This window comes from Myzus persicae, unplaced genomic scaffold (assembly GCF_001856785.1).
Source record: "Myzus persicae strain clone G006 unplaced genomic scaffold, MPER_G0061.0, whole genome shotgun sequence".
NCBI lineage: Eukaryota > Metazoa > Arthropoda > Insecta > Hemiptera > Aphididae > Myzus > Myzus persicae.
In genome coordinates this window covers 837,559-856,666 of record NW_019103602.1, presented here as the reverse complement: position 1 = coordinate 856,666, position 19,108 = coordinate 837,559, and positions in this window count along the sequence as shown.

Sequence of the window (19,108 nt, the reverse complement as noted above, 5' to 3'; positions counted from 1 at the left end):
AAAATTGTGAGTTTTGCAATTACTCTACAATAACATTAGTAGATGTAAAACAAACTGTCGTGTTGTAAAAACCAACTGAAGAATAAAAAAAATAACTTAGAAAGCTAAGAGTTTTTTATTTGTATTTAGCATTAATATTTACAATTTTTATTATTATTATAATACATTTATTTTACAGTATTTACTTTCCGTGTTTGATAAAACTAAAATACAATATTGGAGGCAATTAAATAGATAATCAAATTTCAACAAAGGTACATACATTTTGCAACAAAATTGTTTTGATGATTTAAATTAATGAAATAAATACTTACATTTGAGTATTCTAATAATATTATATTGTATTTGGGCACATTTAAAATCCACGGATTTTTTTTTCTAATGATATGATATACTTTAATTTCGAGTAATAATGGTGCAAGATAATTTGTACTTTATTATTATCGTATAATGTCATCAACACAAATATATGTTCATTAGTGTACATTGCATATTATTATTATTATTATTATTATTATGGAACATCATCCGCTGTCTTAGTGGAAATCCGCGGGATTTATGTAATTTACTGCCACTCGGCGCGTATCGAGAGGAAAAACCACATAAGTCATTTGTATTCCCAGATGAATTATACTCCGTTACATAATATTTCATAGAGAACAACGCAACTTTGTGAATAATGTTGTCGAGTAAAATACTCGATCAAACTGTAAAGATATGTATGAAATACGAGATGTCGTAAAAATATTTCAAGCAGAAATCGATCATTTAACCAAATATATCGTATATTACTTTATACGGTACACATGGATTTATAAATTATTATATTGTATAGTTTATAATAATATGATAATACCTTTTACGCTCCAGCGGTTTGCAACCACGTCATTTGCACTTTTAAATAATATAATCCAAATCGCATTATTGTTGTTAGTTTGGGGCAGACTAATCGCTGAATAATAATTCTATACAAATAATTATTTCGACAGTTCAATGAAATAACAATAGAGGTACAAATTATAAGTTTTTGTTTATATTATTTTGATGATTACGAGTGAATCGATGGTTCTAGAATAGGTATTTAAAAAATCACTGTACACCGATGTGTTTTTTTTTGTTCCAATTAAAAACCTTTTATAGATTAGTCAAAAGTAATAATTAGTCTAACTTTCTATAGGGTTGTATTATAATATTTATACCATCGTTTTCTTTCATCCACAAGACACGTATAACTACTCACGAGAGTTGAAGTAAATTATTATTTAACATAATAGACAAAATATACTGTCTCATTTTGTTTATGCTGTTACTAAATTGTTACTTCGAATACATTATAGTGGTTGTCATTAAGATTACGTTACACGGACATTTGTAGACTCCGTTTTACAATTGCGTAACATACCAAATTTTAAGCTCGGAAGATCACGTTTAGCTCCGTTTGCTTAAGACTAGGGTGAATTGACTTCATATAAAAATTAAGGCTAAGATTATTATCTATAGCCTCTTGTAGGCTTTTTATTATATTTTAATTCTAAAGCAAGTGATGAGTATTTCAAAATTGTAAAATGTTTGAAAATCTTACAACACTCATGATTCGCTTTAATATCAAAATACATCAAATAGCCTATGAGATCCCTTAGATAATTATCTAACCTTTAAATTGTATAATAGATCAATTGACTTTAATTTTTAAGCTAACAGAGTTAAGCATGATAATCTGTGAGTAAAATTTGCTATGTTATGGTCTTGTAAGACGGAAACAACAAATGTCGGTGTAACGTTTTCTTAAACGTCATGATCATGAAAAATTATGAATTTATAAAATATGATACCACAATCAATGAACATCATCACTTTTTTTTTTTCAAGCATGTGTAACATAATATAATAGTTTAACAAACACGTAAAGTTGACTTTTTAATTACAAGAAAATCGTTTTTAAAAAGTTAAACAAATATTAATGAAAAAATAAAAATAAAAAAGATTGCATCATCTAACAACTCAACAATTCGAATAGAAAACACTTGAAATAACAAGAAAGTATAACAGGCAACATAACAACATAATTATACAACTATTTTGTTAGATACTCTACTCAATGCATTTGCTAAATGCATTTCAGTCATAATATTTTTAGTCTCCTTGATTTCATTAAAATAAACAGTATTTACAATAGTTAAAATACTACGGTTCAGGCAGATCATGGTTTTATATTTATCTTATTATAATGTAGTCAGAAAGAAATAAGTATATAAACATTCTCAAAATCAATGTTAAAAAGTAAATTAATGAGATCAATAAATTTGTTAAAATCATTGTATAATTGTGTTATTCAAAATTAATGTTATTAACACGCAGTACCATAATAATATACACATAAATATTAAGATGTATCATAATACAATATGACTTATATGTATAATTGTTTTGACATTTACATTAGACTATAATATATTTAAAAACTGTTATTCTAAAAATTATGATCCATAAAAATGTAATTTTAATAATAATTATTATATTAATGACATGTTAAAATAGTTATATTAATATAAATAATTATAAACGAAATACATCTAATAAATTATACTTCATACGCGTATATAATATTCATATTTATATGAACATTTTAATAACAATATTGATTGAATTTCCGCCAATAATTTTCTAACATGTAAAATATACTGCATTTTATGATGACTTTATCTCAACACAAAAGCATTCAGTTTAACAACAAATGTCTGATGAAAAAAAACCACTTTGTTCACATTTTTGAGCATTTTTTCTATACACAAAGTGCTTTAATACTTGATGTATTTATAATTGTATAGTAAGTTAACAGGAAATTACCTGTATCATAGAAAACAATTGATTTTCAACTTTAAATTGAATTTTGAGTAGGTAGTGGAAAACATTTCCTTCTTATAGATACCAGTATATTTTATGAACTTCGAGCAAATATTATCATAAGATAAATATCATCAATTCATATCTGTAGTAAAAAATTTAAAAAATATCAAAACTCAAACTCAAAATTACGTTATTTCGTTCAAAAGTTTTAAAAAGAATGTAATTACTTAAAACATGACAGCTTTGTTTTTTGAGAATGCGTATGCCATGTAAATGTGTTGTCCCAAAGAAACTCGAGAATAAAATGACATAGTTTCCCAAATAACTCAAACAACAATCATATATATATATATATATTTACAGGAGAACTTTCATAATAATATAGTGACTCGTTATGAAAGTAATTTAATTCCTCACCTTCCACTCAAGCAGTCAAACACAATAATTTGTTAGGTAGGTAAGTAGGTATAGGGCATATACACAGGACTTATACATTGGTACTGAGAATTTTTAGTATTTTGTTTTGACAACCAACACGATCGTTGCTGACTTGACAACTGTCATGTCAAAGTTACAAATTTTAGGAACGAATAATTATATATAAGGGAATAGAGGACTAAAATAAGTACAATTTGTACACTTTACTTATAAACTCATTTTACAACAATTTGCTCTTGTATCATGTAGATACCTACAAACCTATATTCTTGGAACATTTCCTATAATACTTCTTATAGGATTGTTCAGTTATTTGTGTTTGAATGATATGTAGGTCAATAAAACCATGGATATTTTATACAGACTTTTAAAGCCACTTCCCCGGGGCACCATATATTATACAACAATCCAGACACTTAATTTTTTATTTATAAATCATTATTGAAATTTCTAATATCCATGATAATATGTAAATACTACAATCATATATTATTATATATGAAAATGAATTTCACTTGTCACTATTATGTTATTATGTTACTGGAAATACAAAATATTATATTTTATAAACACGATGTCGAATATCGTGTAAACTAAATATCATAAGTTATTGGTTCTGACTAGTGGCTTATGATCATTGAAAGCGATGTTTTGAGTTATGTTTTATTTTAAAATGCAAATTGTAATGGGAAACTGTGTAGCGAGCTTTCTTTGATTCGATAATTCGACCTAAATAGAATGTTATAAAAAATTGTATTCGTTTACATGTTCACGTTGCATAATAATGAATACTACTTCAATACAATTTATTACATTTAAAAAAACTAATGTTTGAATTTATTTCTATTTTTAACAGTTTAATTTATATTTTATAGTGAAAATTATTAGCCAGAACTGCTTGAGATTATTAAAATGGAAGTTAGAAACGAACAAAAAATTAACTAACCTAACAATAATATGGTTTCCATTAAAATGTTTCAACTAATGTCTTAGCTACACTCGATGCTATTATAACTGAAACGATAATAATAAAACAACATCTAATCCCAATTCCTCATGATTTAAAAAAGGACTATGATTTGGTATGGAAAAAATGTACTATCCTCACTAAAGAAATTGAATATTACAGGAAACATGCTAACCTTCCTTCGAAATGTCCTTCTTGATTGAACAATTTAGGTTAACCTAGAGAACGTACTTTCTGTACATCTAGACATCGCGAATAAACTACTCTAAGGCTCATCAATAAGTATCACATTGTACATCGTCACCATCAATGACATGTTTAATAACATACAGTCTCCCACAAAATGTACTCGTACACTATTCTCCGACAATATCGAAACGTCAGTAGCACTTCTTCACACCGAGCTAAAAGCTGTTCAAACCCTCCCGCCCCAGAATTTTGTTCACTATAATGACGTAATAAAGTAAAAATATTAAATCCACGGCCCTGTGTTTTTTTAGTTAGAGTCAGCTGAATCTTAGAATCCAATCAACATACAATTAAGGGGAGTAAGAAATGTTACATCATTACACACGAGAGTACGCGATATACACAAATTTTGAATTTATTTCGCAACAGAAATTACTTCAGCCATGCTTTAATTCTTAGAAAAACTAAGTTCACATGAAGACGAACTTATTGGGAGAGTGAATGCAACTACTTGCATAAGCTTATATATGTTTGGATATATATCTTTAGAAAGTACTGAAGTCGAATCCTCTACATTAATACTGCTTTTAAAAGTTGATAAATGTATGTAGTTCTTCAAAACATACTTTTCTGATTGAACACTTTTATTTATTACATCCAATAACTAATAGACAAATAAACAACTATCTTTAATATAGTAATATAATGATAAGAATAATTTACAACACATAAAATATATCAATATTATAAAATTCAATTTTGAACTTATATCTTATATAGTTTATAAATTCAATAAAATTTCATTTTGATAGCAAGTTTTTCATAATGAAATTACATTTCGCAATTAAATTAAATCGTTATTTTTTTTATTCGCGTTCCGATAATATTTGAATTGGAAGTTAATATACATGATATATTACTTATATTTTTTATTATTTGTTGCAATAACCTGCATTTGAAGACGCTATTTACTGTGTGTACGTTTTGAGGGGGCTTAGCCCCTCTTAAGCATCCCTCCGATATTCACCTATGGTTATGGTATACTTAGGAGCGACTGCTTTGCACCCAAAATTATCATTCAATCCAAATGAGTACATTTGTGATTAAAAATATAGCCTCAATAGAATATTACACTTGCAATACCTACTTTATTGTTTGGGCGTTATTATTTTTTTGTTTATATACGTGGAAATTAAAATTTGAAAACGTTCATACTAGGCATTATTTTTGGAAAATTTAAATGAGCACCAAAACACGTTTTAAACTATGTGTACCAGACATTTTCAATCTGTGCGCCATGGCTCCCAAGGGGGTCGCTGGTTATTACCTAGGGAACCGCGTCCTCAGTAAACAATATTGTAAATGTGTTTATTTTATCATCGTTGTTATTCGTATGTGAGTCTTTTAAATTGTTTTCAAAATTATAAGAGCCATATACCTGAAAATATTGAAAACTTCGCTGATGTATACAACTCAACCACCTATTTGAGAAATAATGTAAATTAATAAAAGGTAATTCGGAGAAAACGAGAAAAAATTGTTTTCAAGCTACCAGTGATACATGGTGATATCTTTTTCACACTGATTATTGACAGTGGTAAAATTAAATATTTTTTTCGCAAATGTTCACACGTGATCCGTCTATCATTTTATAATACATTCCACTCAATATCTCAATTTGTGATATTATGTGACTTACTTCGTTTCTCAAACAGTTATTTCAACTATTTTATATTTATGATTAATTCTAGGTGTATTTACTATATTTTCTTGTATTTTATTTTGTATACGTGATTATATGTCATATTTAATTATTGTTTTAATTAATAGGACATCAATTGTGGGGACTAAACATTAGCATAACAAAATATGATTCAATTTATTTGACGTGTGTATAAAAATCAAATTGAAAAACACTATTGATAAATGCAATTTTATAATTCTTTTTAAATAGACGTGTTTTAGATAAAATTTAATATGATTTAACATGGGCTATTCATTACTTATATGTACACGTAGTGAACGTTATCGAAACAAAAATGTGTAGTTATTTTTTTTAACGACTTTACTTTAAACAAATATACATTCCCGATGATTATCGTGTGTACTGGATGTGGATACGTTTTCTGGAGTCGGGGACTGTGAAGGGTACGGAAAAAGACTATGCCTTCGTCGTTTCCGGTCGAGTAGGTATAATATCGATGTATTATTATAATAATATACAGGTACTAAATAATATTATTTCTATGGACTTATTGAAGCCAACTCGGTCGTTGAATGTATAACTCCACGGGGCGAAAAGGACCTTGGTTTCTAGAAATCTCTGAATGTTATAACGTCTCCTCTGACTTCCGGTCGGTGATTCATAAATTCACGATCGATATACCATTAAATACCTACTCTAGATATAATAATAATATATTCCATTGGGGTGGAGGGAGGTTAACCGAGGTGGGAGGTGGGAGGTGAGAAAAAAATGTTTTGAACAAGTGATAACTTGTTAGTTGCTTTGTTACTACAAAAATGTTTGTACCATACACTATTACTTGTAAGTGAGAGAATTTCGAGTATTATTATGATAGCTATCGAAACTTTGAATATATATACATTATACATAATATAAAATATAATAATGAAACTGTTAATACTTTAAAATTGTGCCTATATGAAAATAAGTATTTTTAAATATTAAAAAAACACCTTGTTCTTAGATCAATAATTTTTTTTTTATTATTATTATTTGGATTAGCTCGGGGTACTGTTCGGGTTGCGAACGGTTGGTTGGAACACGTTTGTATGTTTTGCAAAGATATGTTGCTAAAAACCCAAGTGGTCACCCATCCGAGTGCTAGAAATGACGGCCGGTACGTACGCTCAGAGCGTTCAGGTTGAGCGTATGACAGCGCCTCAAAAAGCCACAACAATTAATTCCTACTAATCCCTTCTTAAAATCAAAGATGTAAGTATGTAAAACAATTTCACCATAGAAATGTTATAATTATTAAAATATTAGTCAGTCTTGTATGTTGAAAAGAACTTTTTATTAAACTTTGAAGTAAACATGACATAATAATATTATAGTTCCGTACAAACTATACACTTGAGAATACGGTACTGGATAACATAATACCTCGAACAAAACGTGACAACTTATGTCGTATGATAAAAGTGACTTTTTACAATGAAAGTTAGGCACAATATTAGGTATATTATTTATTTACATAGCTATACTGTTATACGTTATGACGATAGTTGAAAGTAATTCTTACTCGTGACATTTGTTTATAACTAAGATGAATTAATTTTCAGTTTTGAATTAAGCATTCTCTTTGATTTCCGTGTACCAAAAATAATGTGATAAAATACCGTACGCAACTCATTGATACAAAGTTATAAAAACATAATATATAATCATGAAAATTTGAATTCAGACTTTATAATGACTAAGAGAATGTTTGGGGATGTTTTGACTTATGAATATTAGTTACACCTGTGTGACAAATTGTACTTTGGCGGAATTCAACTTCCACGCTGAGCTAATATATTACATACCATAATGTGGTACGTGGTCTGTTGTTTGAAATTTAAATATGAGTAATATTTGATTTTCGCACACTTATCGCATTGTATCATATTATATAGTTTATTTAACAGTCTTGTCAAATATTTCTTACGCCATTTTCTTTTGTGGAAATTATTTGTCTATTTAATATTGCCATTTGTTTTCAAGTTAATTCTGCAATACAGTTGATATAACTAATTTAGCAAAGAGTCACGACCCCACTTTCCTATTAATCTTTTCAGATGTTTTCTTGATACTATTATGATCAAAGATGAAAAGATTATTTGAATGTGGATTTGAATGATTTAAGGTCACACATGACAACGTGTATTGAATATGCTGTTTCCTCTTAAACAGTTTTCATCGAAAAATCATTACGAAGACGTGTTAGTTGGCAAATAAATTGTTTCAAATTGAATGTCTTTTGGAGTGCAATGTTTTTGAAAGCTTGAATTCTGTTTTAGTTCGAATTTTTTCCCCATGCCATAGTACTGCAGTTCATATGTCCAGATAGGTTTACCGAGAGTTGTGTAAATAAAATGTTTGGTTTTTAGTCGATCTCTTTGATTTTTAATTAAAATAGGTCCTCAGGCCCTTTGCATGTGGATCTTAGCATTATGAATCAGTCTTTCAGTAAGAACTTAATACTTCCAGACCAATTTTTTTTTCTAAACTACGCATCAAGTCTTACTATATAGATAGGTTGTACGACGGTCTATTACTGTATCTTTCAGAGTGCAGAGAAAAACGACGTCAATAAATGTCTGTATCAAATTATACAAATATCTGCTCACTGCTATCGCTCTCAGCGGGACCTATTATGTATTATAAGTATATACCGAGTCATAGTGACATAGTACATAGTACATAGCATAGTTACCACTGCAGGTTCCTCTGGAATTACTAGCATTGAGCAAGTTGTTATATGATTTTATAAGACAATTTTTGACGAAGTTGTAACAACAATCGTTAAGCTAGCATGATATCTATAGCCGTGGTTTCAAGTACAAACAATATAATTTAATTTACGTGGAATAGTTCAGAAACAGTTTGTAATATTAAAATGTATGTAATGCATATAATTGCTTTCTAAGGTTACGTATGTACGTGTGCTAAAAACTTTTTAATCACGAATGTATGATATCGTTAACTACGAATTTACTATTGTAACAATCTGACTACGTTCGTTTGATGGTGTTGAGAATAAATGAACAAGAGTTTGGTTTTTCCTTATAAATTGAATACTTTTATTTTGATTAATAAAAAAACACAATAAATTTACTAAGTCCAAATTGACTATTTTAATAATGAAGACTAGCGAGATGTGACTTTCATATCCTAGCTCCTAGCTTGTTGTTGGTGTTGGTCCGTCTGCCGAAGCCTATTCGAGCGACGTATTATGATGGCTATACTTGGATCGTATCCCTGCTTAGTACCCTACTACTTTTACCATATAAGGTCATATCGTGGGCGGCCACGCGCGGCACTCACCGGATGTCCCTTGCTTATCTGGTCGTTGTCATTTCTGTGACAACACAACGCTGTTAATTCTTTTAATGTGAACTATAATATATGCTACAAAATATTCATATGAGTAGTGATATATCTATGAACACATACATTTGGAGGTCAAGCGCAAATATTGATGATACGTCGTAGGCCTCCTGCAACTAATATATATATATATATATATATATGTATATTTATTTAAAACTACCCGAGGGACTCGCTGGAGTGATTGTTCATAATATTTAACATAGTCACAGCTCGCTACACTATAATGGCATGTAAATATTTTTTAGGGATCGTACAATTTGAGTCACAAAGAAAATCAAAAATATTTTATCTTACATCTATGTACTGCATGAATATTGTAGTAATATTATGTCTAAAAATATTTGTTCTTTATATTTATATATGAATTGTAGTGTGTTAAATGATAACACTGTCTACTCGTAAGGTTAAACTGAACTTAATATAGTCATCGAATGTACAACTTTAAAACACAAATATTGTACATTTTAATATAATAAAATATGTTTAAAAATTCCTAATTCTATTTTTTTGTCTTTCTTTTTCACAAAAACCGTTCAAACATTATCATTTTTAGCGTAACATCATATTTTTAATAAAGCGAGATATTTACTAGATATTTCATTTATTCGTTTTTGGTATGAATGAAAATAATAATTTCAATATTTTTCATTATATTTATTTTTAATTAAATTATTGACTATTTTAAAATTGTTGAAATTAACTATAATAACATTCAGGTTACAATTTTGGGTTTTGGTTCATAGCTAAAAAATAAATAGTTGTGTTCTAATTCTAAGGCATTATTTCACCACAAACCACAAGCGGCATATGTTATAAGTGTAAAATTAATAATTTTGAACAAATAACTAATTGATCATACCAAGAATTTCTATTAATTTAAATTACATTTTATGATAGGTTTTAATTATTTATATTCAACGAATATTGTAAATAGTAACAATGGGTTTTTCGTACCTGTAGAAGAAAATTGTATTGCACCAATAATATTTTGACTGTTGCTCTCGGTGATGAAATTACATAATATATGATTTCAAAGCAATGTTTTCCATGACATACGATAAGATTAATCGATCTTTGTCACAGTTATAAAATTGATTAAACCACAATTTTTCGCATTGGTGAAATGTATGGCGATGGCGAGAAAGGGGCCACCGCAATTAGTTATACTCGACTTGAAACTGTATGACGTTAATGGAAATAAAATTACATTTTTTTTCTAATAAATGTTAAATTAAGAATGTATTTTATTCATATATAGGTACTCAAAAGATACACCCTCGATACTATTTTTATTGACTTAATATGTTCAACGACGGAATGGTTTGTTCTTGCCTTATATAATATTTATTCAGATTTATTTTAGTTTTGATAAAGACCGTTTGTTTTTATTGATTTAAATATTTTAGCATACTCACTTATGACAAGTTAACATAATTTACACGTTTTAAATTTTTATATATTGATCACAGTTATATTGTGTCAGCAACTGTGATTTGCAATTTCATAACCGGATACGAGTCGCAAATCACTTGTCCTAAGGCTGAAATTGAATTACCACATGCGGGTATTCAATTGAAATAGTTCAATCCATACAGATTGATCAAATTGTTGCAGCACAACGATTGTGTTAATCGTTTTCAATTATCTAACGAGTAGACCAGTCACTAGACGTCAATATTAAAATTATATTTCTAAGAATTTATAAGACGGCGTTATAGATAGGCAAAATTGGTACACTCTTGCATAGCAATAACGTTTGATTAATGTAATGTTGTTTGTAATATTTTTTATTATTATTTGAATATGCGATAATTCTATTGAGAAATTTAAATATTATCATAAAAACCATAGAACTTCAATATAACTTAGATATTTGTATTAATGCATTTCAAAATCAAAAACAAGTCTCTTTGCACAATATTATAATATCATAGTAAAAATTAATTTTAATAAACCAATACCTTTAACCTGAAATACTTTAATAAATAGTTTAAACTTTAAATTACGTATGGAAATAGAATGTGACACAATTTTCAATTTCCTATATTATGTTTGAGCCCTCACTACTCAGAACACATATTATATTAAATGTACTTTAATTCGAATAATAATAATTATATGATTATCAAATGTATCATTATAAATTATAATGATGTTTGAAATTTTCCGTATATTCTGTCCACAGAAAATAATATTTACATAGAAATAAAGAATTTAGTTGTATATAATTTATTCTTTTTATATAACAGACTATAATATTATAAATAATAATGAATATTCAGAATATAAATTACAAATGAATTATCATTAAAATATGGCAAACATTTTTACATAGGTAATGAGAACATAAAAATTATTTTTCTCCATCATGTTATACTTCTATCGTTTACAAATTAGTTATTGGTTTGCAATATAAATGCAAATGTAAAAACTATAAATTATAAAGCTTAATATATTTGTTATTTATTATGTACAATGTTCATGGTAGTTAATATACATAGAATAATGCTCTATTTTTTTTCTTTACGGTCAATACAACCTAAACTTATTAAAAGACACACCGATAATATGAGGTTTTTAGTAGTTTAATTGATGCTTATTTTCATTGAATCCAGAACAGTTTTTTAATATATTTATTAGCGCTTAAACGTAATCATTGCATTCAAATAATTATAAAATAATATACTCCTACTAAATAACTTATAATAATAATGTAGTTTCTATATAATTTCTAATTAATATTTCAATTAAATGTGAAATAAACACATCAACTGCGAACAAACTGAATGGGAACATAACATTATTAAATATGACTGTTGTAATAATTATACTGCATGAGAGAGTCAAAACTCGGTAGGTAGTCAATATACATAAATTATAACGTAATAAAACTCGGATATGAATGCAGAACATTCTAAACACGTATAAGACTGCATAAAGTTGTATTTGTTTCGTATATTCACGTGTGTATGTATTTTATAATAATGTAGTGTTTTTCCGTGGAAGTCTCTTTTAGCTTTACTTATTTCTTTGGATAAGCCTGTCCTGAAGAGTTACATTGTATGTTTTAGCTTTGAGCAATAAATTATTGACACATTAATTATTTTATATATCTCAACATTCATTAAGAACATATTTTCGTGGGATCGCGCAATTTGATTATTATCTATGACTCTCAAATAATATGTAATAAGAATTTTTTTTTTTTTTTATATATCTCCTGTAATATTTCTTTGTGATTGCAATTGTAGCATTTACACTTAGTACTTTACTTCATTTGCTGCACATTACTTACATCCTCCAAAAAACTATTTGCAGCTAGTACATTTCATAGCCATTATGTCTATATAGCCAATGCCAAGAATATTACTGATATTTTTTTACTAATAAAGTTATTATAGAATAATATAAGTTAGTATTAAAGATAACTGCTGTAACTTTTATTTTTTTTTATCTCGTAAAAATTACAAGTAAAGTATATAAAAAAATGTGGGCAGTTAGGTACCGCTTTTTCTGTCCAGTAGTCTCATGGGTTAACTCTAATAGATTCATTCAATTTAAATTCAATGGTATAAAACCATTGTATACAAAAAAACGGTTTTGAGCGAATAGAAATAAAAGTTTATGCTGACACTTTGACAGTCTATATTACTAAGTACCTAATATTGTGATATTATTTCTATGAAATAAATTTATTCTACTAATAGGCATTAATACTACAGTAGGTATTGAATTAATTTTTGGCAAAAAAATTTAACATTTAATGTCAAATGTGCGAATAAAATAAACTTAATAATATATTTAATTCATATCATGAATACAGTTTTTAAATAACTTTAAAATATCTAAAATAGATGTATATTCGTGGAAATTTGAATTTAAATTGTCTATAATAAAAAACGCTATTTAAACATTTTTTTAAAAAAATTGTATGATTACATTACGGACTGCTTACGAAAAACATTGTAATATATTTTCAATCTTGAACTATACAAATTGAAACATTTTATACATTTCTAACTACGAAACATTTTGCACATTTTGATTTTAAATGCTTTTACAAAAAATATCGCTCTTAATATCTTGAATATTGTCCAACTGCTATATATAACAGTTACGTTTTAAAATTTGCCTATTCAATTTTCAAGCTTTTTGACAAAATGAAAAAAAAAACAAAAAGAAAATTAAAAACTGAAAATGTCTATAAATAGTTCTAAACAAGTTTCAATATTTTGAAAAGTGTATCATGAATAGAAAATAACAAAACAAATATTTATTTTACTGCAATTTGTAGATAAGAATTCGTTCATTTCAAGGTTATAATAAAAATTAAAATATCCAATGTCAAAGAAATTTGATCTTCAAAAGCTCATTAAAAATTAATTTGGTTTCTTGGTAAACATTTCTTTTATTAAAAATATGAAAACTTTTGAGGGATCTTACATTACATTTTTAAATATTAGATACAAATAGAATCATTTTTATGAAATTCTTACACTGAATGATATTCCAAAATTCAAACTCATAAAAACTATTTTGGATTTACACTAAGCATTTTTTTTTCATTTCCACCAACAACAACCTATGATTCGCATTTTATTCAATGATCAAGTTTTTGAATAAATTGTTTATAGAAAATAATTTAAACAACTAATATAAATTGAAATTTTTTTATGTCTAAAAATAGCTCAAAATTAGTACATTTCTTAAAAATTACTTATCGTATACAAATTATAATGTAAGCATTCAGTGAATGTGTCATGTATCTAGAGTTAATTTTTTAATTTAGAAAAAAATACAAATTCAATATTGTAAAAAATTGATGTTGTATAAGAACTTCTGTTTTCTTTAATATTTTATTTGGTTTTCCTGACGCTTTTGTCTTTTGACCATCAAAATGACCAACAAGATTCACAATTTTTTAACCAGAGATAATACTAACGTAGAAAATTAAAGGCATTTTTATTGCCCCAAAGTGTGACGACAGACACAAAAAACAATTTTAAAAAAAACACATACATTGTAATGAATCAGGTAATTTAATTTGGTTTTTTTTTAAATTTTAAATTGCATCCCATTATGAACCACATTAGTAAATCTGATAAATAATAATTATAACTAATACCAATAATGTCTATACAACCATATTATCATGCAATTTCAAAGGGGCGGTTATTCAATGATAGATTCTATACTAATAAAATACGTTAATTATTTGTATTAATTATTGAAAAGTGAAACTGTTAAGGTCTTATTATAAATAAGAATGTAATAATAACAATTCTCATGATTTAATCTTCTCACCGAAGTATGTCTCACATCAAACTAAGTTCTCTGGAAGGGTTATTGCTGAAAGATTTGAAATTAAAAACATGTTTGGACCACAAACATTTTGGCCAGGTGTAAGACAGTTGCTCGTTTGTACTCATTTTATATTCGTATAACATAACTATAAATATTGTACCTAGTCCTAAGATAATAATTTATTAATACTGAATGAAATATTAGTATACACTTCATCCAAACATATTTCATGTAATTTACGTTGTTGGAATTAATATCTTCCAGTTCAAACAAGCAATTGTACAGTTCAGAAAACCAGATATAGTACACAAATGTACATTATAATATTTTATAAATGACCGGATAATAACTTAATTGACAAACTTCCAAACAGTTAGTTCTTAAATACCTTATATTGTATGTTTTAACAAAATGATTAATTATAATATAATAAATTAATAACAAATGATTTTTTTCGTTTAAGCTATTTACAAAAGAAGCCGTAAGTAATAAAAATTTATTTATGAAAGTATTTTTGACTATGGCAAGGACAACCTGTAAAAAAAAGGAAAACAATTCAGTAAAAGCAGGCTGTGCAAAATATTATTATTTTGCTCAAATGGGTACTACAAATTGGTCCAATCAAGTTGTAATTTGAAATTTTTTTTCTAAACGATTCCTATTAAAAAAAAACTCTGGGCAGGATGCTAATTACCTCTTTCAACCATTTTTTATTCAGACCCAACTTCTTCTTGACTTTTTATGGGCCGTTTTGTTCATTACCCCGACCATAAATTGCCCCCCCCCCCCTCTCTTAATCTCATTAGCTAGCATCTCTCAACAGTAGTAAGTCATTGACGATCCTATTTCTTCGTTGTGGCCTAGGCTGTTTTCTGGGCTGTTTTGTGTTTGGATTGCATCTTTTAAATATTAGGCGCTTCTGGTCACCATACCAGTCATGTCATATGTGTGTGGCTTAGGCTACTTCTTCTCAGAAGTCCAACTATATTTGTTGCTCAGCACAGTTCCTCTTTTTCTTTTTTTTAATCTCATACGCTCCTCTGATACTTCTTTTTGGTCCAAACATTCTTCTAAATATCTTTAGTTTAGAGTGAACTCATTTACTTCCATCCATTTTTGTTGTAACCTACACCACCTACATATGAAAATTATATTATAATACAGCTTTTAGTCACACAATAACTTTGTATAGGTTTCCATGCTGGCTTCTGCTACATGAATATATTCTCTCAGGCCTTTATTTTGACTTGAAATTAAATTTTAATTATCACATCGATAAAATAAAAAATGAAACAATATCAAAATTAGGTTTTTAAAACGTAGCTGTTCGGTATTTAGTAACGCAAATACTCTGGTTAATGTTTATAATTCTTTGGTACATTCTAATCATGAATAGGTATGATTAGTTTATTTATTCTCCTAATAAAATTACTTATATACAACACCTGGAATCAATACAAAACTTTTTTCTAAGTTTCATTTATTACCTATAAATGTAATGTCCATAGACCTTCTTTATCGTTTTATTATGGTGTATTAGGTTTTTTCGGTGTTTCAACTCTGAAAATTCGAAAAAAAATACTTTGATATAATTTTATTATACAAATTAATACATAATAAGGTACATTGCCCTCTTTTACTAGAAAAAATAAATTATATTAACTCTAGAAATAAAGACCCATATTTTATAAATATTGATAAACCAAACATTCATCTTTTTCTTCTTCTTCTTCAGCAAATACTTTAATGAAAGCTAGAAATAATATTAATGCAAATTTATTTTATTTTTCAATAAACGATATACACCCGGCATTGAATTTATAAACATTATGTTTAATATTTATACTAATTGATGTATTATTTTTGACTATTAAGCACTTTAAATTATTAGTTAATGTTTCTAAATTATATGATATGTTTTATCGATAATGTTATGAATTTTGAATATTATCTAAAAATTGAATGTCTAATGTTGTTGATTTTACATTAATATGTGAATTATTTTTATATTTTGTTTGAATTTTTTTATTATTATTTGTATATTAATTGTTACGCTGTTTTAATTTAGTAGACTGATGTGTAACATATGTTTTGCTGCTGTAAATTGTTTTTTTGTAAATGGAGTTTACTCAGTAGAAAATAAATAAAAAATTCATGACTGATTGTAGAGCTATATTAAAAAGTACTGGAGACAAAGCATCTGCTTTTCTTAATCCTATAATAACATTGAATTATTCTGATTCCTATCATCCATGCTTTAATTTGCATTTCTATCCATTTATAAACATTGAATCATTCTTAAAATCTTTCTGGTTATCCATATCACCATTCAGTCAAAACAGTCCATAGTCTTTCTACATTCACTAAGTCGTGTACTACTTTGAAATCAACCAATATTATGTACATTTGTTTTTCAAACTTGTTGATTTTTTCAGCAATTTGTTTGAAGCCATTGCTTTAGTCCGTTGAGTATAAGATTCGATAGTACCTTATTTTAAGTATTGAGTACCTAATAAAGTCCTCCTATAGTAATTGCAGTTTATGGTGTTACCGTTTTTAAAATAACAAAATAGACAAAATAGACATTATACAGAAGTGGACCACGCTGTTGGTATTTTCTACAGTACTCAAATAGTATTGACTAGATTTTAAATGTCCAGTTTCCACTTCTTCCAATAATAATTGTTCAGTTATTTGTTAAGCCGTACGTTCGTACCATATTTTTCCACAGTGAATTTCTACTTAAAAAATGTACTAAATTGACTTGAGTGTGACTGAAATATCTATTAATTTATCGTTTTCTATTAACAAGGTTCCGTCTTGTATTTATATAATTGCCGTCATAGTTCTAAAACCTTTTCTAACCTCATTCGCTTTTTCGGTGAATATTCTTATATTGTTTCTTCTATTTATGTCCATAATTTGCACCCTACTATTTATCCAATTTTAAGAAGCAACATCACTACTGGTTATAATTTCGGAAGCAAGGAGTATGAACCCGGCCCAACATAACGCGTTTATTATACAGTTTATTTGTTATTGACATTTATAATAAGTTCAAGCAATAAAATCAAGCATTATTAATATATTTTTTACAAGATGAAACTTTTCAAGTAAATGGAAAATTTAACTTAATGAATGAACATTTTAATGTATTTTCTTACCTACTTAAATAATTATGATAAATATTTACATTATTTATTTAAAATGATTGTTCAAAAATTCACATTTTGTAATTAATGATAATCGGCGAGAGCCTATAAGTATTCAGTACACATACAGTAATTTAATGTTATTCCAACGAAAAGGCATAGTAGTTGCGAATTGCGAAGCTAAAATTCGTCATCTGACAAGGTAAAATAAAGTTGTAACGAGAACAACAAAAAGACAATTGCTGTAGGTACTAATATATTGCGCATGTTTAATTCACATTAATTATACGAAATGGGTAACGCCGAAATGATTTAAAGTCCTGAACAAACCGTACTCAGAATATACATAATAATATTATATGGTTTTTGTACACCAGATATTGTCTCGTTTTTATGCACAGTTATTGTAGACACATCGTCATTATTTTCCGGAATGAAAATTCGTATTTGACGACCATATGCACCTTGAAATTCTAATAAAAATCGATTGTTTGCATATTTTATCATCAACGAATTTCCCGTTTAGAACACATTTGACATCATCGCCTAGCCTAAGTAGTTTCTATTGTTGGTGGTCATTAAACACATTTGTTTATATTTCTAGATAACAAAAAAATAAAATATTTACCAGTTACTATTACGCTGTTAACATGACTGCAGAACATTTTTTTTTAAACAACTAAAAACGTATATTCTTTAAACTGTGTTTATGAAATACAAATATAAGTTATCTCAAATAAGTTTTTTATATAAAGCTGAGTACTTAAACCAAATTGTCAAGAACGTTGATACACATAGGTACCTCTGGTTAAACCAAATAATATAGTGGTACGAGAAAAAAACATTAATTTTTTATTATTACAGTTTAAACATGGCACCAGCGTGCCTCGTGGTCAATTTTCACTGCTAAAAAATGAACCAATAATTTCACATTTTTAGATAGGTAAAACGAAAAAAGTGCATTCAACAATGCTCAATTTTTAATATTTACATATTTATCATTTTGAATAGTGGATCAGGTCATATAGTGTTAAGTTGTGTGGGACTCATCAACAACACACAAAATCGAGTGGTTCGCAAAAAATAAGTCCA